Below are 24,569 nucleotides of genomic sequence, written 5' to 3'. Positions count from 1 at the left end.
TGGCTTTACCAATTTTGCGAGCTGATCCGTAGCTCTGATTGGCTGTTGAGGATTTCATGGATTCCTGTACCCCACCGGGGGGCCCCAATATGCTGACAAAAGTTACATTTGTAGTTGTTGTGCTGCATATACATGGGTCCAGTTAGAAGGCTTTGATTCTTTCTAAAGGGAAAGGCATCTCTGAGGGATCACTGAGCTGACATAGTCTCCTAAAACCATGCTGTGAGGTGGCGACAAAGCAGGACAGAAGGGTGATTTTGTAGGAGAGTCGGGCCACGGGCCTGCGTGTTCTCTGTGTCCCCGGAGTTCGTACGTGCTCCAGACCCCGGGTTTGCATTGCGCATAATTCTCAAGGGCTCATGGCAAGCTGCGCCAGGGACACAGAGGACGGGGATGCGGGGATCCTGCCCCAAGTGGACCAAGGGCTCACTGTTGGACTCTAATCTGTCTAGGTGTTTTTGTGACTTGCAGAAATACCTCCACCTTGCCTGGGCCTGGAGCCACAGGAGACCCTGCCGAAGGTGAAGAATGTTCTGGAACAGTGCAAGACCTGCCCAGGCTGCCCCCAGGAGCCAGCGTCCTGGGGTCTCTGTGTAGCATCCAGCAACGTGAGCTTGCAGGACCCCGAGGAGCCCTCCTTCTGCTTGGAAGCTGAGGACAACTGGGAGGATCCAGAGGCCCTGAGATCACTGCTGCTGTTCCTGAACACCTCTGGATTCAAGGCCAGCTTCTGTGGCCTGTACAACGTGGCGCTGCCATGGCTGAGCAGCATGTTCAGCAGCTTTAGCGACGAGGAGGAGCTGACTGGGCGCCTGGCACAGGCCCCAGGGGCGGCCAAGAAAGGTGGCCTCCTCATGGCCCTGGCCAGGTTCTGCTTCCTCCTGGAGCGGCTGTGCAGCAGGAGGCTCAAGCTGTCCCAGGCCCGGGTGTACTTGGAGGAAACACTGGGGGTCCTGGAGGGCAGCTTTGGGGACCTGTTCCTGGTGGTGGCTGTGTACGCCAACCTGGCCAGCATTTACTGGAAGCAGAACCGGGAGAAGTGTACACAGGTGGTTCCCCCAGGCCCTGCTCCTGGGGACGCCCGGCCACATCTGCAGCACCGAGGCAGACGGGGAGCTCCTGCAGCTGGTGCTGCAGTGGACGGTGGGTGGCCAGAGCCAGCAGGCCTAGGCCCGGGCCTGCTTCCTGCTGGCCAGGCACCACGTACACCTCAAGCAGCCTGAGGAGGCCCTGCCCTTCCTAGAGCAGCTGTTGTTTTTGCACAGGGACTCGGGAGCCCCAGACGCTGCGTGGCTCTCAGACTGCTGCCTACTCCTGGCTGACATCTACAGCCGCGAGTGCCTGCCCCACCTGGTGCTGACCTGTGTCAAGGTGGCCTCATTGAGGACACAGGACTCGCTGGCTGGTTCGCTGAGGAACGTGAACCTGGTGCTCCAGAACGCCCTCCAGCCCCACAGCCTCCCCACCCAGACTTCCCACTACCTCAGGCGAGCGCTGGCCTCCTTAACCCCAGGCACAGGCCAGGCACTGCACGGCCTTCTCCACGCCAGCCTGGCCCAGCCGTACAGCCACCATGGCTACCATGGCCCAGCCATCACCTTCATGACACAGTCGGTGGAAACCAGTGCTGTTGCCGGAGTCCGTGCCATTGTGGACCCCCTGGTGGCCCTGGCCTGGCTGCATGTGCTTCATGGGCAGAGCCTGGTGGCCCTGAACATCCTGCAGTCTGTCCAGGATGCAGTGGTGGTCAGCGAGGACCAGGAGGGTGTGATTGCCAACATTGGTGGCCGTGGCTCTGAAGAGGACGGGACGGACGAGGCAGGCAGCCGAGGGCTACTACCACGCCCTATGGGTGGCTTGGGACCTGGGCCAGCGGAGGAACCAGGCAGTGTTGCTGGCCAACTTTGGCACCTTGTGCCTGCACGCGGGTGCCAGCAGGCTGGCCCAGCACTACCTCCTGGAGGCTGTACGTCTGTTCTCGAGGCTTCCCTGTGGGGAGTGTGGCCGGGACTCCACCCACATACTCCTGGGCTACCTCTTCACCCGCCAGGGCCCGGCCCAGCAGTGCAAGGGCTACTACGAGTGAGCCCTTCTGGTCGCCGTGGAGATGGACCACGTGGAGAGTGAGTGCCCCAGTTCCTCCTGTGCGCCTTCTGGGACCACTTGGGTCAGGGCACACCTAGGGTTTGTGATTCGGAAACAAGTGGTGGTTTTTCCACCATCGAAAGTGCTGAGTCATGGCCAGCAGCAGATGTTGGCAAACGCCCTGGAGATGTTGGAACCGAACTGTCGATTCCTTCCTGGGCAGGGGTCGCCGCGAAGGATCACCGACACGAGATTCACAGCAGAGAGTTATTTATTACTAGCGCGCTAGGGTCCCAAGCTCTAAGTTGGCCCTGGGACCCCGACTGCTTGTTACAGGCTGTTTATATAGGCAAACACAAGTTCAAACATAGCTTAGGGCGCGAAATTCAAACAAAGCTTTAGGCGCGTGGTAATTGGGTCTGTCTATGGCCTGAACAAGGTGTCTTGTTCTAATTGGTTGGAGCAGGACCTTATGAGGTTTTTTCCTGGAGTTGTTGATTCCGGGAACTTCGAGGCAGGGTGGGACCCCATGAGGTTGTTTCCCGGAATTGGCAGGGTGGGACCCTATCAGGGTGGGACCCTATTGAGGCAGGGTGGGACCCTATCCAGAGCCACCTGGTGTTAATTTTTTAAGTTTTTTTTTTTTTTTTTTTTTTTATGAGGCCTAGTTTCTAAGTTTTATGCGGCCTAATTTCATTCCCTCCTCTTTTTGTGTCAGAGGCTCAATCTTGAGCCTCTTCTTCAGTCCTGAGGGTCTGGTATTGTTGGGTCAGAACTATAGCATGTACTATGTTTATTTTATTTTTAATAAGGGTGAGTAAGCGGTTGAGTATGTATGGCCTGAAAGTCAGGATGAGCGTGAGCAGGATGAGGGGTCCTAAGATTGTGGAGATTAGGGTGCTAAGCCAAGGGGATTGGTTGTACTAATTTTTAAACTAACTTTGTTGAGATTTTCTCTTTTTTTTTTCTTGTCTAATCTTTTTCTTAGTTTTGCCATAGAATCTTTAACTATTCTTGAATGATCTGCATAAAAACAACATCGCTCTTTCAGGGCTGCACAGAGCCTGCCCTCTTTCAGAAAGACAATTTCTAGTCCTTGTCGGTTTTGTAATATAACTTCAGACAGAGAAGTCAAGGACTTTTCAAGTTTTGTGATAGATTGTTTTATGGCTCTAAGGTCTTTATCTATGGCTACTTTAAGTTGTTGCAGATGATGGTTATCATGCACTAGGGCTGCTGTCCCGGTCTTAACTCTAGCCGCTACCTTAATTCTTAACATGTCGGCGAGGGTGAGGGAGATTAAGGGCGGGGAGGTGCTTTGAGGAGCTTTTAGTTGGGGCTTCCCGCGGCTGATGGACACCTTTCTAGCCTGTCCTTTCTATTCTTGTCTATCCTGAGGAGTCTCTAATAGGACTCCTGTGGGACCAGTAAACCGGGGGCCTGTGTCTTTTATCTTTCCTGCTATATATATATATATATATATTTATATATATATATTATATATATATATTTATATATATATTATATATATATAAATATATATATATAATATATATTTATATATATTATATATATATATATATATATATATATATATATTTTTTTTTTTAGGTTGAAATAGAGGTCTGGAAACCAAGTCTTTATAGGAGCATTCTCGGAGGTCTTATTTAAGACCTCTTGATTATTAAAATTAATTATCTGTCAGGTCAGGCTAAATGGCCGGTGGGGGGTTAGCGTCAAAAACTACACTAGAGACGGCGCAGGGAAGAAGGGCAAACAATAAGCAAGGAGTTAGATACGAGAGAGTCTTATCTTGAGCGGGTCCGCGGAGCGTCGGAGTTTCCATGTCTTAAGTGGTGTTGGTGCGGACGTCTCTGGAGCAGCCTTGGCGTGGGATGCGTGGATCTAGGTGGAGATTCCGTCAACCTTTATGGCTGTGGGCGTGGTCAGGAGAACAATGTAGGGTCTTTTCCACCGAGGCTCTAGTCCTTGAGTGCGGTGCCGTCTAATGTAGACAGAGTCTCCCACCTGGAAGGGGTGACTGGTCTGTGGATGTCCTGGTTGGTACAGTTCTGCCAAGGGGGCCCAGATTTGGGCCTGTACTGCTTGGAGTCTTTTTAGCAGAGCCTGTAGGTCAGTTTTAGGATCGGAGGGGGAGAAGGAGTTAAGCAAGGTTGACAAAGGGGGAGGTCTTCCGTAGAGGATTTCATATGGAGTGAGCCTAAAACGGTTAGGTGTATTTTGGGCCCTTAACAGAGTTAAGGATAGGAGGCGTCTCTAATCTTTTAAACCAGTCTCTAAGGTCAATTTAGTAAGGGTCTCTTTTATTGTTTTATTTATTCTTTCTACCTGTCCTGAGCTCTGGGGTCTATAGGCACAATGTAATTTCCAATTAATCCCCAATATCCTGGCGAGCCCCTGACTTACCTGAGAAATGGAGGCCGGCCCGTTATCTGACTTAATTACCTTGGGAAGTCCGAATCTAGGAAAGATCTCTTCTAAAATTTTCTTGGCTACTATGTGTGCCGTTTCTTGCCGGGTGGGGTAGGCTTTTACCCATCCTGAAAAGGTATCTACAAACACCAGTAAGTACTTATATCCAGCATAGTGAGGTTTTACTTCTGTGAAGTCTATTTCCTAATAGACTCCTGGGCGGTTACCACGAGTTCGTTTCCTTTCTGGCACTTGGGTAGCCCCAGCGTTTACCTGCTGACAGACCTTACAGGCAGATGTCACTTGTTCTACGAGGGTACTTGCCTTTGGGATTAGAAAGTCAGTTTTTTCAATCAGTAATTTTAGCTTTCGATTACTCAAGTGTGTCCAGGCATGCATCTGCTGGATCATTGCCAGGGCCTCCTTGGTCAGCATTGGGGGTTCGTCAGTGCTGCCAGCAGTTATGCCCCCGGGATTTTTCTCTTGGCCCAGCCGTGGGGGCTGAGCCTCCTCAGGGACCCCTTCTGGGGGTCCGGCAGGTGACACAGGGCGGCTGGGCTGGGGGGTGCCCCCAGGACTGGGCTCTGTGCCTTTTTGCAGGGAACCTTCCGAATGGAAACTCTGGTTGCTGTTCTCATCATTGAGATCCAGCAGGATGAGAGGGCCACCCCCTTGGGGACTGGCGCCCCTGCCCCGACGTTCCCAGCCACGGGATCTCTTTGCCCCGCCACCTGCCCGCCTTCGCTCCTCCTCCTGGGGGTCCACCACTGGCACTCACTTGAAGATATGAAGGGAAGTGTCGCCCACAGTCACTCATTGCTTCTTCCATTTCCGGACCTTCTCGATGGTCGCCATTACCTTCTTGATGTCATCTTCGGCCCGGCTCCGGGTCTCGGCCCGTACAGTCCGGCCGGCCATGCTGGCGGGGCTGGGGCCGGAGCCGAGCCCGCGGCAGGGCCGCCTCCCGTCCGGCGGGCTCAGGCTCGGTGCCAGGCCCGGGCGCCGCGCTCTCGGCCTGCCGTCCCCCCGGGAGTTGGCCGCGCCCTCTTTCGTCCTTAACGCCTCCGCGAGTCCCCTGTTCTTTGCAGTAGGCACACTGGTCTTTTTCCACTTTTGGCCGCCTCCGCTTCTCTCCTTCTCTCCCTGGTCCTTTCTCTCTCACAACTGCCGCCAGGATTTTTGTTAAATGCTTATCCTTTACTCGGTTCTTACGATTCTCTCGCTCTATCTGTTCCTTCGCTAACCTGGCTTCCCTTTCCTCGGGGGTTTCTTTCTTATCTTGGCCAAATTTGTGGGGCGCTTTCCTGCCCCTTTGAGACCCGCCAACAGAGCCTGGCGATAGATTTGGAGACTCTCCCTACCTGGTGCCGTTTCATAGTCCTAGTCTGGGCGGGTGAGGGGAAATCCCTCGTCTATTTTATTGGGAAGTTGGGTTGGGAGGCCTCCTGGTCCTGGCACATTTTTCCGGGCCTCCAGGAGGACTTGCTGCCTTTCTTCAGTGGTTAGGAGGACCTGCAAGAGTTGCTGGCAATCATCCCAAGTGGGCTGGTGAGTGAGGAGAATGGATTTTATTAACGAGGTTAGGGCCTGGGGGTCTTGGGAAAAGGAAGGGTTATGGGTTTTCCAGTTGTAGAGGTCAGAGGCAGAGAAGGGCCAGTACTGGACAGTGACAGTACGGAGGGGAAAAAGGGAGGATTGCTAAGTGGAAGGGCCTTCTGGGTCCTCAGTCCGCCGCAAGCGGAGACGAGGAGGTGTCGGCGGCGGCGTCCGAGGGGTGAGTTTGGGTGGGGCTGGAGAAGGAGACGGGGTGGAGGGAGGGGCCGAGGGAGAAGTTGGAGAAAGGGTAGGGGCCGAGGCGGTAGAGGAAAGAGCTGGGGACAAGACAGGGGGCAAGGGTGAAGCGTAAGGTGGAGGTCCCAGAAGGGGGTTCATCTGGGAGGACTGGCTTATGCGGGTCCGGATTCCGATTCTTTGGGGCTTCTAAGGCAAGGAGGGTAGATTGGGATGGGGAAGGGGAATGGAGGAAGGGTTTCACCCAAGAGGGAGGATTTCGGACCAGATCCTCCCAAATAATTATGTAGGCCACCTGGTCCTGGTGTCCGAGTGGCCCAGGATCCATCACTGTTGCTTTAACCTGTAAGATAATTGGGAGGTCAAATGTTCCGTCTCGGGGCCACCCAACATGGAGGGTAGGCCACTTGGACGAGCAGAATTTTCGCCATCGTCCCTTACGGACTTCTATGGAGAGGTTGTGGGCTCGAGCCCGAACGTCAGGGAAGTGAGTCAGGGTCAGAGACAAAGGAGTCGTCAACGTCTGTCTTATTTCGTCCACGTATAACAAGGACAAAACGAAAGTAACAAAAACAAAGACCAGACAAGTAAGGAGAAGTCGCGCGGCCAGAGAGTGGCGTCACAAGATCACAAAATATTCAGACGGCAGGGGCGACCTGCCTACAGATTTGAGGAGGCTGACTGAGTCGTCAGCCTTCTCCCAGACTACCACCAGGGCGTCCCCCGGGGCGGAAGTGGGAAGGTGCTGGACACGTCTGTCCCCCTTCCCCACTTAATTCAGAAGGAGTACTCCCCAGAGTTCAGAGTTAGCCGGCAAGACAGAACAAAACGAAAGTACCTGGTAGGTCCGTTCAGTCAGCAGTCCGTGGCCTGGGCCAGATGGGTCTCCGCCGGATGGGTCGGGGGTCCTCGGACGACCCCACTTCCTGGCCAACGCACCGAATGTTGGAACCGAACTGTCGATTCCTTCCTGGGCAGGGGTCGCCGCGAAGGATCACCGACACGAGATTCACAGCAGAGAGTTATTTATTACTAGCGCGCTAGGGTCCCAAGCTCTAAGTTGGCCCTGGGACCCCGACTGCTTGTTACAGGCTGTTTATATAGGCAAACACAAGTTCAAACATAGCTTAGGGCGCGAAATTCAAACAAAGCTTTAGGCGTGTGGTAATTGGGTCTGTCTATGGCCTGAGCAAGGTGTCTTGTTCTAATTGGTTAGAGCAGGACCTTATGAGGTTTTTTCCTGGAGTTGTTGATTCCGGGAACTTCGAGGCAGGGTGGGACCCCCGGAATTGGCAGGGTGGGACCCCATGAGGTTGTTTCCCGGAATTGGCAGGGTGGGACCCTATCAGGGTGGGACCCTATTGAGGCAGGGTGGGACCCTATCCAGAGCCACCTGGTGTTAATTTTTTAAGTTTTTTTTTTATTTTTTTTATTTTTTTTATTTTATGAGGCCTAGTTTCTAAGTTTTATACGGCCTAATTTCAGAGACAGGCCGTTCCCATGCAGGGCCAGGCCCTCTGTGCCCTACTGAAGCAGCCAGTTTTTCCTGGTTTGCCCAGGGACCATCCTGCCTTGAGCATGGAAAGTCCTGCATACTGGGAATCCCTAGACATAACCCTGGGATCAAGGCATGTTGTGCTGAGCTGGGACTTGGGGCCCCTCCATGAGCCAGGCCCTGAACGCCAGTTCTTGTGCCTGTGTTTGCTTGGAATCTCGGCAGCCCTGTGTACCGGTCATCCCACTTCACAGAGGACACGGGGCGGGTGATTGCCCAAAGCCACAGAGCAGTTCACGCAAAAGCAGCTTGTGCTGAGTGTGCCAGGCCACACCCACAAATGGGGCTTGTGGGGTCCTCGGGAGGGAGGTGCTGAGCGTGGGAATGTGAGCTTCAGGCCAGAGAAGCCACAAAAGGGTGAGTGGCGTGATGGCGGGGCAGCACTTGGCCCCGGATGAGGGAAGCCTCTTTAGTCTGGGACCAGAGGGTTGAGAGGATTTAGTCAAGTAATAGGTGTGGATGAGGGGCTGGTGGTGTAGCCTGTGTGAAGGCCCAGGGGTGAGAGAGTGGGGGTGAGTCAGCGAGGATGGGTGGGGTTTGAGTGGTGGTGAGTGAGCGGGAGTGTGAGTGGGGATGAGTGGGGTGTGAGTGGGGGTGAGTGAACGGGAGTGGGAGCGGGGATGAGTGGGGTGTGAGTGGGGGTGAGTGAGCAGGGCTTATGCAGGGAGGTGCAGAGTTGGGAGTAGGTGGGCTGGGTGCTGGATAGTGAGAAGCTCTTCTGGAGAGCTAAGCAGGGTCTGGGGCCTCAGGCTGTGGCTTGGCCTTTTCCCCAAGAGCACTGGGGAGCCATGGAGTGCTATCGAACAGTCAGTGCAGACCGAGCAGTGAACGGACAGTAGGTGGGCAGGGCTGTCCGAAATGTAGGCCGCAGAGAATAGATGAGGAAGTTGAGTGCAGGGAAATGGCTGAGACAAGGGATACTGTTGACTCCCCTCTGCCTTGCAGTGCTTTGTCATGGCATAGTGAGACTACTCAGAGGTGCCTCCTGTGGCCTGGACCAGAGCTCCAGGGGCTGTGCCCAAATCTGAATGTGCTCATTTCCCAGCACAGGCCTGGTACCCACTCTTGGCCCTAGGAGGGATGAGATTTTGGAAAGGACCGTGTGAAGGGGCCCCGGTCCCACACATCTGCCCAAGGAGGGTTGGGGGGTTCAGACCCAGGTTTCTTCCCCAGGGGCATTCTGTGACTGGAAGGAGACCCTCCAGGAACCCAGCGCCCCAGCCCCCGCTGCAGCCTCCGGTGGCTCCTGGCACAATAGCCTGTGGCACCTCCTCCTACGAGGCCCTCCCCTGGGTGCTGGGGGATTCAGACTTGGAAATGCAGGCCAGGGAACGGGGATCATGCTTCCCTGTCTCCCCACCCTGCGCTGAACGGTCGAGGAGACCGAGGGCGGGGCTGACACCCCACATGCTTCCTTGGGGTCATTTTTGAGTCACTTTCGGTAGTTTGTGTCCTTCTAAGAGTTTGGCTGTTGTGTCTAGATGGTCTGGTTTCTTGGTGTACAATTGTTCGTAGTGTTTTTATGGAATCCTTTTATTTCTGTCAGGTCGGCAATAATGTTTCCTCTTTCATTTCTGATTTTAGAAACTTGGGTTTGTAATTGTTTATTTATTTTTATTAGAGATGGGGTCTTATCATGTTCTCCCAGGGGGGTCTTGAATGCTGGCCTCAGCGATCCTTCCCCCTGGGTCTCACAAAGTGCTGGGATGACAGGCGTGAGCCATGGTGCTCAGTCTCTGATTTTAGTCGTTTGTGCCCCATCTTTCTTTTCTTGGTCAGTCTGGTGAAAGATTTGTCAATTTTGTTATTATTTTCAAAAAACCCACTTTTGGTTCTGTTGATTATCTCTTTTGTTTTTCCATTCTCTGTATTTTTACTTCCCATTTCCACTCTCACGTTTATTATTTTCTTCCTTTTATTCACTTTGGGTTTAGTTCATTTTCTAGTTTCTCAAGGTGGAAAGTTAGGCTTTTGATTTGAGATTTTTCTTCTTTCTTTGAATGTAGACATTTACAGTTATAAATTTCCCCTTCAGCACTGCCTTAGCTACATCTTGGTGTTTTTGATACACTGTGCTATTTTTTTTCTTTTTAAAGTTTTGCTCTATTGCCCAGGCTGGGTTGCAGTGGTGCAATCTTGGCTCACTGCAACTTCTACCCAGGTTCAAGTCATTCTCATGCCTCAGCCTCCTGAGTAGCTGGAATTACAGATGTGCACCACCACACCCGGCTAATTTTTGTATTTTTTTTTTTATAGAGAGAGAATTTCACCATGTTTCCCAGGCTGATCTCAAACTCCTGGACTCAAGCGATCCTCCCGCCTCGGCCTCCCACAGTGCTGGGATGAGAGGCGTGAGCCACCGTGCTGGCCCGGGCTGTGCATTTGTTTGTATTCTTTTCAAATTAATTTTCAGTTTCCCTGATGGTCTCTTCTTTGACTCACTGGTTGTTTAGGAGTGTGTAGTTTCCACATATTTTTGAATTTCCCACGTTTCCTTCACTGTCGATTTCCAGTTTCGTGCCAGTACAGCTGAAGAACACCTCTGCTTTGGTCTCGGTCCTTCTCCCTTCACCGAGGCTCATTTTGTGGCCTGGCACATGGTCTGTCATGGGGAATGTCCCATGGGTGCTCAAGAGGACTGTGTATTCAGCTGTTGTTGGGGGGCGTGTGTGACAGATGTCCATTTGGCGTACCTGGTTTCCAGTGTTAATCTTCGGAATGTTTCTGACACTAGAAAATCAGAAGCTTTCCACCGTTCCCAGCGCCCTGGCTTTGGGAGAGGCCAGCGAGCCTGTGGGTTTGGAGCCTGGTTGCATGAGAGAAGCATGTGTGGAAATGCCAGGGGCCGGCTTTGAACCCCATTCCCCCAACATGATGCCATGTGTGGCAGACATGACGCTTGGCTTTGCTCTCTCAGGGTTCCATCTGCGACAGGGGCTACTTGTGCCCCTGGTCTCATCATCTCAGGCTGAAGACGGCCCTGGTCCTGGCCAGAGGGGCTTTGTGAAGCAGAAATAGATGGCCTGGTGCAGGGGCCGAGCCTGGCCAGGACCTTGGCCCTGGGAGTTGTAAAGAAGGCCAGCCTCTACCATGAACATGTGCACCAAGCTGTGCCCATGTCACGGTGTGCTCGGCGCCTGCCCTTGCACAAGTGCATGGCCTGTCTGAGCCCAGGCTCCCCGCTTATGGAGCCCAGGTTCACAGAGGTGTGAAAGAGACAAGCACATAGCAGGGGCCTCCGAACCCAGCCAGCCTCGCTTCGATGCTGGGAGGCTGACGTCTTCCATTTTGTCTTCTGCCCAGGCCAGCTGCGGGCCGTCCAGCGGCTGTGCTACTTCTACAGCGTCGTCATGCCCAGTGAGACCCAGTGTGTCATCTACCACGAGTTCCAGCTCTCCCTTGCCCGCCAGGTGGCCGACAAGGTGCTGGAGGGGGCAGCTCCTGGAGACCACCAGTCAGCTCTACCGGTCCCTGGGCACCGAGCGGTGAGGGCTGGCTTTGCAGTGGTGGGGGTGTGGAGGGGGGCAAGGGGGTTGGGGGGGCTGGGAGGGGGGCACAGGGAAGCTGGCCCAGGGCCTCCTCAGCCCCTTTCCTTTGGATCATTTGGTTCCTTGGCATCAGATGCTTTGAGCTGGTGGGTCTGGGGTCGTCCCAGGGCTGCTGCTGGCTTGTGAGTCCCAGCTTGAGTCTCCCTTGTTGGGTCAAAGGTCATCTCAACCCCAGCAGAGACAGTACATGCACACTGGGCTGTTCTTCCTACTATGGTGGCCTTTGTCATCTGACCTCTGCCTTCCCCGAGTCTTCACTCCTGGCCTTCATCTGTCCCCTTAAATGTGACCACAGCAGCCACCTGTGGCTTCTCTCCCACAGAAGACAGAGCCAATTGTGTCACCTGCTTCCCTGGGGCAGGGTTTCAAGGTCTCACGTCCCATATGTGGCCCACTGGGCTTCCCCCGAGCATGCTGACCTGGTGGGGTAACCATGGCCCTGGCCACCCCACCCACAGGGCCTGGTGACATTGCTGCAGTCACAGCCCCTCAAGTGTTGGACTTACTGAGAGAGCAGGGAAGGGGCCAGATTCCATGGGGACCCGGGAGACTGGCTCCAGTCTTGGCCTCAGGTTCACAGAAGGAAAATGGGCCAGTGTGCTAGAGCCATGCTTCTCAACGTGTAGTCCCTGGACCAGCAGAGCAGCATCCATGTCACCTAGGAGCTTGTGGCAAGTGGGAGTTCTAGGGCCTGCCCCAGGCCTGTGGAGCCGGAAGCTCTGGGGGCAGGGCCAGCAAGCTATAAGGACAGTCCTCCGGGTGACTGTGATGTCTGCACACCTTGAGAACCATCGGCCTAGATAGCCTCTGAACACTAACGGCTCCTGGTGCGTCTGGAGAAGACACAGGCCATGTCTGGGAGGCAGGGGAGATGGACGAGCACACTCCTCCTGCCACAGGGCAGCATGATGCTCGATTCCCTCAGAAGGATATCCTTCATCTTTTCCATGCCGTGTGTGTTCACCCTGGCCCTCCCAGCAGCCTGGGAAGGGCAGAACACTGCACACACAAGAGGGCCGTTCCCAGTCTGCACATGCCAGATTCATCTGTCACCAGACCCACGGGAGGAGGCAGACTGGTTCCAGGAGGATGAGAGCCCTTGTTCTGACACCTGTGTCTGATTCCAGCGATTCCAGGGCCTACAAATCTGCTCTGGACTACACCAAACGAAGTCTGGGAATTTTCATTGACCTCCAGAAGAGAAGGAGACGCATGCCTGGCTGCAAGCAGGGAAGATCTATTACCTCCTGCGGCAGAGCGAGCTGGTAGACCTGTACATCCAGGTGAGTGGCAAGGGATGCAGGAGGGCCCCTATGCTGTTCACTCTCTGTCCATCCACCCATCCACTCATCCTTCCATCATCTATTTACCTGTTCATCCTTCCATCCATCCATCATCCGTCCATCTGTCCTTTCATCCATCCATCATTCATCCATCCTTTTATCATCCATCTATTCACCTGTCTATCCATCCATTCATCCTTCCGTCATCTATCTGTTTACCTGTTCATCCTTCCATCCATCCACCAACTATCCATCCATCCATTCTTCCATCATCTTCCCATACACCTGTGGGTCCTTCCATCCATCCATCCATCCATCCATCCTTCCATCATCCATCCATTCACCTGTTCGTCTTTCCACGCATCCATCATGCATCCATCCATCATCTATCCATCTTTTTATCCAGCTATTCACCTGTTCGTCCAGCCATCCATCCTTCCATCTATCTTTCTGTCATCGATCCAACTGTTCATCCATCTATCATTCATTAATCTGTTCACTTGTTCATCTATCCATTCACCTGTTTGTCCATCCATCCATCCTTTCATCCATCCTTCCATTATCCATCCATTCAGCTGTTCATCCTTCTATCCATCCAACCATCTTCCATCCATCCATGATCCATCCATTCACCTGTCCATCCATTCACCTGTCCATTTATTCATTCATCATTCATCTTTTTATCATCCATTCATTCACCTGTCCATCCATCCATTCATTCACCTGTTCATTCATCCATTCACCTGTTCATCCATGCCTCCATCCATCCTTCCATCATCCATCCATTCACCTCTTCATTCTTCCATCCATTCATCCTTTCATCATCTATCTACTCACCTGCTCATCCTTCCATCCATCCATCCTTTCATTATCTATCCATTCACCTGTTCATCCATCCCTCCATCCATCTTCCATCCATCCTTCCCTCATCCATCCATTTACCTGTTCATTCTTCCATCATCCATCCTTCCACCATCCATCCTTCCATCATCTATCCACTCGCCTGCTCATCCTTCCATCCATCCATCCACCCATCCATCATCCATCCATTCACCTGTTCATCCTTCCATTCATCCATCCATCATCCACTCATCCATCCATCATTCATCCATTCTTTTAGCGTTCATCCATTCAGCAACCATCCATCCACCTGTTCGTCCGTCTATCCTTTCATCCATCCATCCTTCCATCATCCATCCATTCACCTGTTTGTCCTTCCATCCATCCATCATTCATCCATCCATCATTCATCCATCCATTTATCCATTCGTCCATATATCCATCAATCTATCATCCATCCATCCTTCCCTCATCCATCTACTCACCTCCTGTTCATCCTTCCGTCATTCATCCATTCATCTATTCATCCTTCCATCGATCCATCCGTCCATTTATCCATCCATCCATTTATCCAACCATTCATCCATCATCCATCCCAGTGTCCATTCATCCATCCATCATTCATCCATCCTTTTATCATCCATCCATTCACCCGTGTATTCATCCATTCACTTTTTCATGTGTACATCCATCCATCCATTCATCTTTCCATCATCCATCCATCCATCCTTCCATCATCCATCCACTCACCTCCTGTTCATCCTTCCATCCATCCATCGTTCATCCATCCATCCATCCATCCATCCTTCCATCATCCATCCATTCATCTGTTCATGCTTCCATCCATCCATCCATCCATCATCCATCCATCTGTTCATTCATCCATCCATTTATCCATCCATTCACCCGTCTATCCATCCATTCATCTGTTCATCTATCCATCCGTCCATTCATCCTTCCATCATCCATCCATTCACCTGTTCATCCTTCCATCCATCCATCATCCATCCTTTCACCCATCCATCCAGCTGTTCGTCCATTCATCCATCCATCATTCATCCATCTACCCACCAATCTACCTATTAATCCATCCCTGCATTCATCTATCTCTCCATTTGTTTATCCATACATTCGTCTATCCACCATCTATCCATCCACATGTACATACATCATCTACCCTCCACCCATCCATACATTGTCTATCCACGCATACATACATACATACACACATCATTCCACCCACCCATCCATCCATCCATCCATCCAAGCATTAATCTATCCACACACCCATTCATCCATCCATGTGTCTACATCTCCTCATCCATTCATCCATCCACCCACTCATTCCTAAGCCACTGCTGAGCACCTGTTGTGTGCCTTTTCCCTTCCTCCAACTGGTTCCCTCACATCCTCCCCCGGTGGCCAGCATCTTCTCCCTGAGGGCAGAGGCGCGGCCCCTCACAGTGCACAGCACCTGCTGGTATACAGCACATGCTCAAATAATGTGACCACTCAATTAACACACAGAAGAACTTGCTCCAAGCGACATGTGGCACATCTGCTTACAAAATGAATCTATCATAGTGGCTGTTTTCAGAGGCTTTCCCAAACACAGTGTGATCTGGAACAAATTGTGAAGCCCACGAGACTGATGAAGCTTTCATTATTGAGCACCTGCTGTATACCTCCTTGAGCTGAGGAGAGGGATGAAGAGCTTATGGCCAAGAGGGGACCAGGCCCACCCACAAACACTGCTGATGTGGCAGGGATGTGGCAACGCAGAAAGGAGCCAGGGGCTGGGCTCCCAGCAATCTGGGGGCCACGGAGACTGGTTTGAGTGCAGGGGGAGTGGGCTAGGGCTAGGCCTGGTGGTAGGATTCACAGGTGTCGGGCTCCTGGGCTGCAGCTGCTCAGTCACTTCCTAGCACTCAGGAGCATCACTTCATTGTCCTCATGCCAGTGGTGGGGGCAGCCCTCATGCACAGGTTCTGAAAAATGCTCAAGTGTACCTGTACTGTGTGAGAGGAAGGAGCCTGGCAAAGATGCGCATAGCCACCTCGCCAGGTGTGGGTCTTGAGGGAACTTCTGTCTCCTCTCAGGTGGCTCAGAATGTGGACCTGTACACAGGCGACCCCAACCTGGGGCTGGAGCTGTTTGAGGCAGCTGGAGACATCTTCTTCAATGGGGCCTGGGAGCGGGAGGAAGGCATGTCCTTCTACTGGGTGAGCTGGCCTTTGGGCTGATGTGGGTGGGCCTCAGTGGGGCACCTGGAGGGCTGAGGCACAGGTGTGGCAGGGTAGAGGCCTCCCAAATGGAGGCAGGGCCACCCATGCACATGATGAGTTTCCAAGTGGTCTGACCGGGAATGATATTGACCATGCCCCTGCCTGGGACAAACTCTCGGGGCCTGGACGTGATAATGGCTCTACCTTTGTACCTGATGACCTCAAGCAACCATGAGTGGGAAGTCCTGTCCCTATCTTCCAGATGAGGAAACTGAGGCTCAGAGAGGCACAGGGACATGTCAAAGGACACACAGCATATCAGTGGGAGGCCCAGGTCTGCATGCACCCCGAAGTGGGACGGCTTCTCCCTTCCTCTGAGCTCACGGTGTGGCTCAGCCCTGGGCACAGATCAATGTGGTGTTTTTAGAGCAGAGAGGAGTGCCGGCTCCCCCCAGTCAGACCTCCGGTGCCCAGGTGGGAGAGGCTGGTCTGTGGCTATCGGGTGTAGCTGGATGGGCCTCAGGTGACTCTTCAGCCCCCAACTTGGATGTCTGAACTGTGTGTTATCCCAGAGCACAGAGCTGTGTCGAGGTGCAGGGGTAGCTGGGGTGTGGGAAGCTCCAAGCACGTGTTTGAGCTCTGAGGAGGGCGCTGGGCAAGGTGGGTGCTGCGGGAAACCTGACCCCACCTGCCTGTGTGGTAGGACCTGGCCCTGCCCCGGCAGTGACTACGGGCAACCACAAGGTGGAGCTGCAGCTACAGCTGTGCAACAAGCTGGTGTCACTGCTGGCCACACTGGAGGAGCCCCAGGAGGACTTGGAGTTTGCTTACATGGCCCTAGCACTCAGGATCACTCTGGGTAAGTCCCCTGAGCCCCCGCCCTGCCAGGACCCACACTTTGCCAGAGCCCAGCCTCCAGGTCTGCAGGCCAGGAGCTGAAACAGCTGCTGGATTTTCCTGGTCTCCTGTCCAGGCAGGCAGATCTGCCCAACTGGCTTCCCCGTCCGGCTGTGGGGCACAGCCCGAGGTCTCTCACGCAGTGCAGAGCTCCCTGCCTGACTGAGCTCTACTTCCTCTGCCTGTTCCCGCTGCTGACCACAAGGGCCGTCCAGTGTGCCCTCTGCCTTCCAGACATGCCAGGCATCTCGTTGGTCCCTGTATGTGCCAGACTGAGTGGCACATTCCCTTTCCCTTGTGCCCTTCCCACCCTCATCAACCACACGGTTCTCTGGCTGATAAAATCCCAGTTCCCCTTCCAGCAGTCTGCCCCTTAAGGCCGTGCATCCCCTGGTGCTGTGCCAGGGTTGTCTGTCCCCCTCCAGAGACAGGGAACCCTAGGCAGGCCACATGCCCCAGCACCTTGTGCCCCGTGGCCCAGTACACAGTAGGTGTGCAGCTGACTCCCCAAGGTAGGGGGCTCTGATCATGACACACCCAGGAGGAGTCGGATGTCACGTCTGTGGGTTGCCTGGAGCCGGGGAGCCCGGGAGCACCTGCACTGCATGGCTTTTGGGCTCCCCTGGTTAAAACCAGTGAGCAAAGGCAGGTGGCTATGTGTAGGCACAGAACTGGGCCATCCAAGTCCGACTTTGCCAAAGCCTCTCAGTAGACAGGGGCAGGCCTTATTAGTTCTGCTTTGCAGATGGGAAAGTGAGTCTGGGAACCTGGAAGGGAATGGCCAGAGCTGCCCGGGTGACCACAGGTGCCTGGAGACAAGCCAGGTGTGCTGCCTGGGATCTGTATACCTGCTCCTGAGGGGCCTGTGCCCTCCCTGCCCCAGGGAGCCACATCCTCACACCTGCCCCTTTGGCCTGCACCCCAGGGGACCGGCTGAACGAACGCGTGGCCTACCACCGGCTGGCCGCCCTGCACCACCGGCTGGACCATGGCAAGCTGGCAGAGCACTTCTACCTCAAGGCCGTTTAGCTCTGCAACTCGCCGCTGGAGTTCGACGAGGAGACCCTCTACTACGTGAAGGTGTACCTGGTGCTCGGTGACATCATCTTCTACGACCTGAAGGTGGGTGGGGAGGAGCAGGGCTCGGGGTGTTCCTGGCCCCCTTGGAGTGGGATCTCCACCCGGACCCCAGAGGCCTGGGTTCCAGCCTTTCTTAGGAATGGCCCAGTGGCCTCCCTCGAGCTCTACACCCAGCTGGAGGAGCCGGCAAGGTTAGCAGGTAAAACCCAGCTCCCCAGATGGCCAGGCCCCACCCTCAACTCAGTCTCAGCCAGGGAGGCTGCCACATGAGTGGGCAATGGTGGCCTCTGGGTAAAGAAGGGGGATTGTAGTCAGGGGGCCCTCCTGGAGGAGGTGACACCAAAGCTGAGTCTTGACAGTCAAGTGTCAAGGTGCATTTAACAAAACAGGGTCGGGAGAGTGACATTTCAGAGGACGGCATCATCCTCACATTGAATCCACGTTGCAAGATCCAACCCAAATCCTGGCGCCTCCTCTAGGAAGCCTGCCCAGGGTGCCAGCCTGCACTGAGCAACTCCTTCCTGGAGTCCCGAAACACCTTGAATGTTCACATCACCCAGGAAGGGTGGGGTGGGACCAGTGTCTTACCATTGGGTTCACAGACAGGGAAACCCCAGCTCAGGGCAGGTGCAGTGGGGCGGGGACCCAGCCAGCCAGGCTGAGGCCTTGTTAGGTCGGGTGTGTCTCGAGGGGAGGTGCTGTGCTCCCTCTGCCCCCAGCCCTGCAGGGGTGGAGAGCTGGGATTGGCAGACTGAGACCTGTGGTGTCTCCACCCATCTGCCCAGCAGGCACCGCCCCTCCTTAGCATCACACCAGCCTCGTGTCAGTGCTCCTTACGGGCTGAGGGGCCAGGGCACTCCAGTCCAGGGGCCGAGATCTTGGGGGCCTTAGAACAACATGAGGAGCTGGGGCAGCCCTAAGACCCTGCCCCGTATACCCCACCGCAGGCCTGGGGCTGCCCGGGAGGCCCCCGCCCAGTACTGGCGACACCTGGTGGTCAGGCGTGGTTTCTGTGGCCTCCCAAGTCCCAGCCAGACAGGGAGGTGCCAAGTATCAGGCCCAGGGGGACGCTGCTCACCGCTCAGGGGCTCGCCAGGGACCCAGGGGGACGGACCTCCCAGAAAAGGCCTTTATCTCTCTTGGTCAAGCCTGCCGCCCACTCCGCCTGTCCAGGAGAAAGGAAAGCGCCAAGTAGTACCTGAGAGGCCAAAGTCCACGGTTGGGGTCGAGGGACAGAGGCCTCCTTCACCTCCTTCCCATGCACAGTCCTCCTTCCCATGCACAGTCCTCCTTCCCATGCACAACCCTCGTTCCCATGCACAGTCCTCCTTCCCATGCACAGTCCTCCTTCCCATGCACAGTCCTCCTTCCCATGCACAGCCCTCCTTCCCATGCGCAGTCCTCCTTCCCATGCACAGTCCTCCTTCCCATGCACAGTCCTCCTTCCCATGCACAGTCCTCCTTCCCATGCGCAGTCCTCCTTCCCATGCACAGTCCTCCTTCCCATGCACAGTCCTCCTTCCCATGCACAGCCCTCCTTCCCATGCACAGCCCTCCTTCCCATGCACAGTCCTCCTTCCCATGCATAGCCCTCCTTCCCATGCACAGTCCTCCTTCCCATGTACAGTCCTCCTTCCCATGCACAGCCCTCTGGGCCTCATCGTGACTATGCTGTCAGCACAGGCCAGCTTCCCAGAGGGAGGCCCCCTTGGAATTCCCCAAGGGCGGCTGTCTTTCCAAGGCTACACCCTCTTCCTTGTATAGGAGGCTCTGGACCCAGGGCCCAGAGGAGTGGGAGAAAAAGCCAGGCTTGATGGGACCTGGAAGGCTGGCAGAGAAGCAGGGGTAAATGAGCATCTTTGCCAATTGCCTCTAAAATGGGGTCCCCTGTAGTCTACACATGAGAGTGAGCCCTGGAATAGGGTGGATTAAGTGTTCACTGGCTCACGCTGTCACTCATTAGCTGCAGCACACACTACAGGCACATGGAAATGCACACGCAAATGCACACAGGCACACGCACACACACACACAGGCGCACACACACAGACATGCACACACAGACATGCACAGACATGCACACACACAGGGACATGCACGCACAGGAACACAAACACGCACATTCACATGCACAGGCACACGCAGAGACATATGTATTGCCTGGCTCCTTCCTGTTTAGTTGGGAAGCCCCCACCCCTTCAGGAAGCCTTTGCCTTCCACCCCCGGCTGAGTCTGGGGCCTCCTGGGCTTCCCTCTGCCACAGCCCGGGCCACCCTGTGTGGTCAGTGTTCACTCCCAGGTCCCTCAGACTGGAAGCAAGGACGTTAGGTTCAACCATGCACCCAGCACAGAGTCCAGTGTTCGGCTGGGCCAGGGGGCATTGGATGAGCAGTGGCGGTGACTCGGGGCCTTCTCACGCCCCTGCTCCGTGTGTGGGGCGGGGCAGTGAGGGAATGGACTGCTGTATCTTGGACTTTGTCATTGGCCCTGGGAGCCATCTTGAGATGGTAAAGAGGGACAGGCCAGGCATGGGTCTTAGAGAGGTCCCTTGGGTGACCGCCATGTGGAGGAGGTGCCTGGGGAGAAGCCGGGTGGGGGATGGGAGGGTGAAGGAGGAGGTCTGGGAGGCGGCATCCCAACCCAGGGATGGTGAGTTTGAGCCAAAGACGCATTGACAATGGGAGTGGATGTCTGGGGAGTCACGCTCCGTGAATACTTCGGGGAACATTGTCAGAGAGGACACCTGTGAGATGGTTTTGTACCTGGCCTGGCCCGTGGAGGGCCTGGAAATGGTCAGCATGGACAGGGGCCAGAGGGGAGCCTGGGTCACTCAACACCGTGCCCCTGCTGTGGCTTGGAGCCACGGGTCCTGCATGGAACTCTCAGAGCAGGCAGGATCTGCCCTGACCTCAGCCCATGGGGAAAGCAGCCACTGCCTGCAGAGAGGGTGGCACTGGGGCAGGAGGCTTGGGGTGAGTGGGGCGTAGGGACAGTCAGGAAGGCTTCCAGGGGTGTCAGGGTCATCCCCACCTCCTGCAGCTGAGACCACAGCAGTGTCACAGGCTTCGGGGCTCCTGGGGCGAGCCAGCATCGGAAGGACATGTGGAATGACCTGGAGACAGGAACGGCCTCTGGGAAGACGGGTTCCGAGTCCCCCTTTTGCTGACCATGACCTGTCCCCTTCAGGACCCGTTTGATGCAGCCGGGTACTACCAGCTGGCACTGGCAGCCGCCGTGGACCTGGGCAACAAGAAGGCACAGCTGAAGATCTACACGCGGCCAGCCACCATCTCCCACAACTTCCTCCTGGACTGCGAGAAGTGGCTCTTCTTCTACCAGAAGGCCAGGACCTTCGCCACAGAGCTCAGCGTCCACAGGGTCAACCTACCTCCTCTGCCACTCTGCGGGTGGGCCCCCTGGTTGGCCTCCAGCCACCCTCGCTGAGGACAGTATCCGAGGGAGTGGGTTTTGTGCAAGGAGGATGATCTCCTGCCTCTCCTGGTGTCTCCCGTAGCTCATTTTCTGGGTAATGGAAGCATAAAAGCAGGGTTCAAATAGCAATAAATGTTTTTTTTTTTTTTTTTTGCAAAAACATACCGAAGTCCCCATGGCATCCTTCCCTGTGTGCTTCCTGGGCTGTGTCTAGGGGCCAGCTCCTTCCCTGGTGGCAGCCCTCTGATCTTGGGGATGACAAGGACCGTGAGTCCAACAGACCTGGGCCAGGTCACCATGAGCCTCGGTTTCCTCGGCGGCCAGAGGGGAGATGGTGATTGAACTCTGGGCAGCTCCCTGCTCTCCTTGCTCAGAGTTCTTGCTGTAGGTCTCATGCCACCCTTGCCTTTAACCTTCAGGCCACTGTGCCCGGATGTGGGAGCTGCTAGTGTCCCTGTTCGCCATTGAAGAAATAGAGGCACAGAGAGGTTAGGTGTCTGGCCCACCGTCACACAGCAGGTAGAGGTGGACACGCAGAGCCCAGTACACTGACCACCACACCACCCTGCCAGCCTGCAGCCAGGAAGGTGTCCCCCATTAGGACCCAAGGTCAGCTCCTGGACCTCTCTCGTGGTGTCAGGAGAGCCGCAGGCCAGTGAGGGTGGCCCCGGGGATCCCTCACTCAGTGTCCTTTGCTCCCAGACTCGGTTGGGCCGAGCCTGGCCAGTCCCACCTCTGGCCACTGGTCAGCCCTGCGGGAAGTGAGATGCAGGGATCTCCGCCTGTGTAGACGCTGCTACCCAGTATTGAAAGCCTTATCTGGGCTGCCCCCCAGCTGTCCCCACCCACCCCCTCCCCTTCCGGACCCCGGCCCTCATCCCAGTCCCAGGAATCCCAGGTTTTCCTTCTTGGAATCTCTTGGCCCCAGGGAATACAGTTCACACGGTCTCTTTGCCAGTTTACGCAAGGAAACTGACGTTCAGAGACTGTGGGTGTCCCACGTGATTCTCACATACACTGCACTCTCCCAGGCCCTTCTTTTAAACACTTTAAATGAGGTGATTTTCACATCGCATGCAATTAACTATTTCCACGCAAATAATGTGGTGGCATTTGTACATTCACAGTCCTGTGCAACCACCCACGCCATCTAGTTTCAAAATGTATTCATCTCCCCAGAAGAAACCTCCCATCCTCACTAAGCAGTTACCCCTCCTTGGTATCCCCCAAGCCCCTCGTTTAATGGAAGGAGAAGCTGAGGCCCGGAGAGAGACTTGCCAGTGGGCAGCGCTCTGATAATAAGGAATCAGGCACCCATCTGCTGCTTCAGCCCTGGGTTGGTTTTCCACCCAGCAGAGGTGACAGAGCCAGGAAGTTCTGGGAGCGCCACCGGTGTCACTGGTTCAGTCCTGGGTTGGTTTTCACCCAGCAGAAGTGACAGAGCCAGGAGCTTCTGGGACCCCATGCTTGCAGCCAGAGCCCTACCCTAAGCCTCCCCACCAGGGGGCAGCAGAGAGCTTTCCAGAACCGGCCACGGGGCTGGCGGGAAGCAGCGGGTCAGAGCTGCTGACAAACCTCACGTAGACCCCAGATCGCTGTCTCTGTGGGTTGGGTTTGGGAATTGGAGGGGAGGCCGCATGATTGGAAACGTGAAGACAGCACGGCCTGGCTGGAGCAGCCGGAAGCGCCGTCACGTTGACTGAGGACACAGACCTCCTGCCCGCTGGGCCGGGCCTGCAGCCATTCTTCTCGGAGTGGGGCCCGTAGGTCCGGGTTGCTCTTGGTCCCTGACCTGCTTCAGAGTCCGGGGGGCTTTGGAACTCTGCCTCCCCATCTACGCCCACCCTGGCTGGTGCCATGAGGGGCCTGGATCCTGGGATCCTGTTCCTCTTGGGCAGCAGAGACTGGGGGACCAGAGGAGATGATGGGTCTTCAAGCCCCACATTCAAACCCCAGCCCACCACTGACAGTCTGGGGGTTCGGGATGAGGGAGTTGATGTCTCTGAGCCCCAGTTTTGTCACCACTAAAATGAGGCCGATATAATGGGGCAGAGTGCCAGCCCCCGGGCTAACAGAGGCCTGTTTCCTACTGACAATACCTCTTACTCCTAGGAACAGCTCCAACAACCACACACTAGGGAACACTCAACCCAGGCCAACTTGTCAGAGGCACGTGAACCAGAGCGACACCATCTTGAATGGGGGCTGGGTAAAGGGAGGCTGAGACCTGCTGGACCGCATTCCCAGGAGGCTGAGCATTCTTAGTCACAGGATGAGATAGGAGGTCGGTACAAGATACAGGTCATAAAGACCTTACTGATAAAGCCGGTTGCAGTAAAGTCGGCCAAAGCCCACCAAGCCCAAGATGACCACGAGAGTGACCTCTGATTGTCCTCACGGCTCATTATGTGCTAATTATAACGCATTAGCTACTACAAGACACTCCCACCAGCACCGCGACAGTTTACAGATGCCATGGCAACATCTGGAGGTTTCCCTACATGGTCTCAGAAGGGAGGGCAGAAACTCTCATTTCTGGGAATTGTCCACCCCTTTCCTAGAACACTCATGAATAGTCCAACCCTTGTTTAGCGTATGATCAAGAAATAACCATGAAAATGGGCAACCAGCGACCTTTGGTGCCTCTCTGCCTATGGAGCAGCCATTCTTTATTTTCTTTTTTCTTTTTTTTTTTTTTTTTTTTGAGATGGAGTCTCGCTCTGTTGGCCGAACTGGAATGCAGTGGCGTGATCTTGGCTCATTACAACCTCCACCTCCTGGGTTCAAGCGATTCTCCTGCCTCAGCCTTCCTAGTAGCTGGGATTGCAGACACCTGCCACCACGCCCAGTTAATCTTTTGTATTTTAGTGGCGACAGGGTTTTGCCATGTTGGACCAGGCTGGTCTCGAACTTCTCACATCAGGTGATCCACCTGCCTCGGCATCCCAAAGTTGTAGGATTCCAGGAGTGAGCCGCTGCGCCCGGCCAGAGTAGCCATGCTTTTATTCCTTTTCTTTCCTAATAAACTTGCTTTCACTTTATGGACTCGCCCCGAATTCTTTCTTCTGTGAGATCCGAGAAACCTCTCTTGGGGTCTGGATCGGAACCACTTTCCAGTAACAAACTTGCTTAACCTCTCAGACCCTTCGTCTCTTCATCTGTAACCAAAGACAAAGCCTTCCCCGAGGTTCCAAAAGTGTGGAGAGAACGCATGGGAAACGAGGGGCACAGAGTTGGTGTGCAGAACCAATATCACAGACTGGGTGTCAAGCCACTGTCATACTGGAAGTAATATCATGTTCTCCCCCAAGTTATGAGGAACAATATCACAGGGGGGTGTGTACCTTCTCTGGTGGTGGGAGTAGTATCATCATCTCTACCTTTAGATGACAGAAACGAT

At 54.7% G+C, this 24,569-nt stretch overlaps 2 pseudogenes; one reads left to right on the top strand and one right to left on the bottom strand.

The window, feature by feature from the left end:
- Positions 1-21,337, top strand: part of LOC139357742 (SH3 domain and tetratricopeptide repeat-containing protein 1-like) — a 47,504-nt pseudogene extending 26,167 nt beyond the window's left edge.
- Positions 3,935-5,596, bottom strand: LOC139357993 (B-cell CLL/lymphoma 7 protein family member C pseudogene; annotated as a pseudogene).
- Positions 21,338-24,569: the final 3,232 nt, after the last annotated feature.

The sequence above is a fragment of the Macaca nemestrina genome, chromosome 13, assembly GCF_043159975.1.
Source record: "Macaca nemestrina isolate mMacNem1 chromosome 13, mMacNem.hap1, whole genome shotgun sequence".
Taxonomy (NCBI): Eukaryota; Metazoa; Chordata; class Mammalia; order Primates; family Cercopithecidae; genus Macaca; species Macaca nemestrina.
This window is presented reverse-complemented; position numbering and strand designations above follow the sequence as displayed.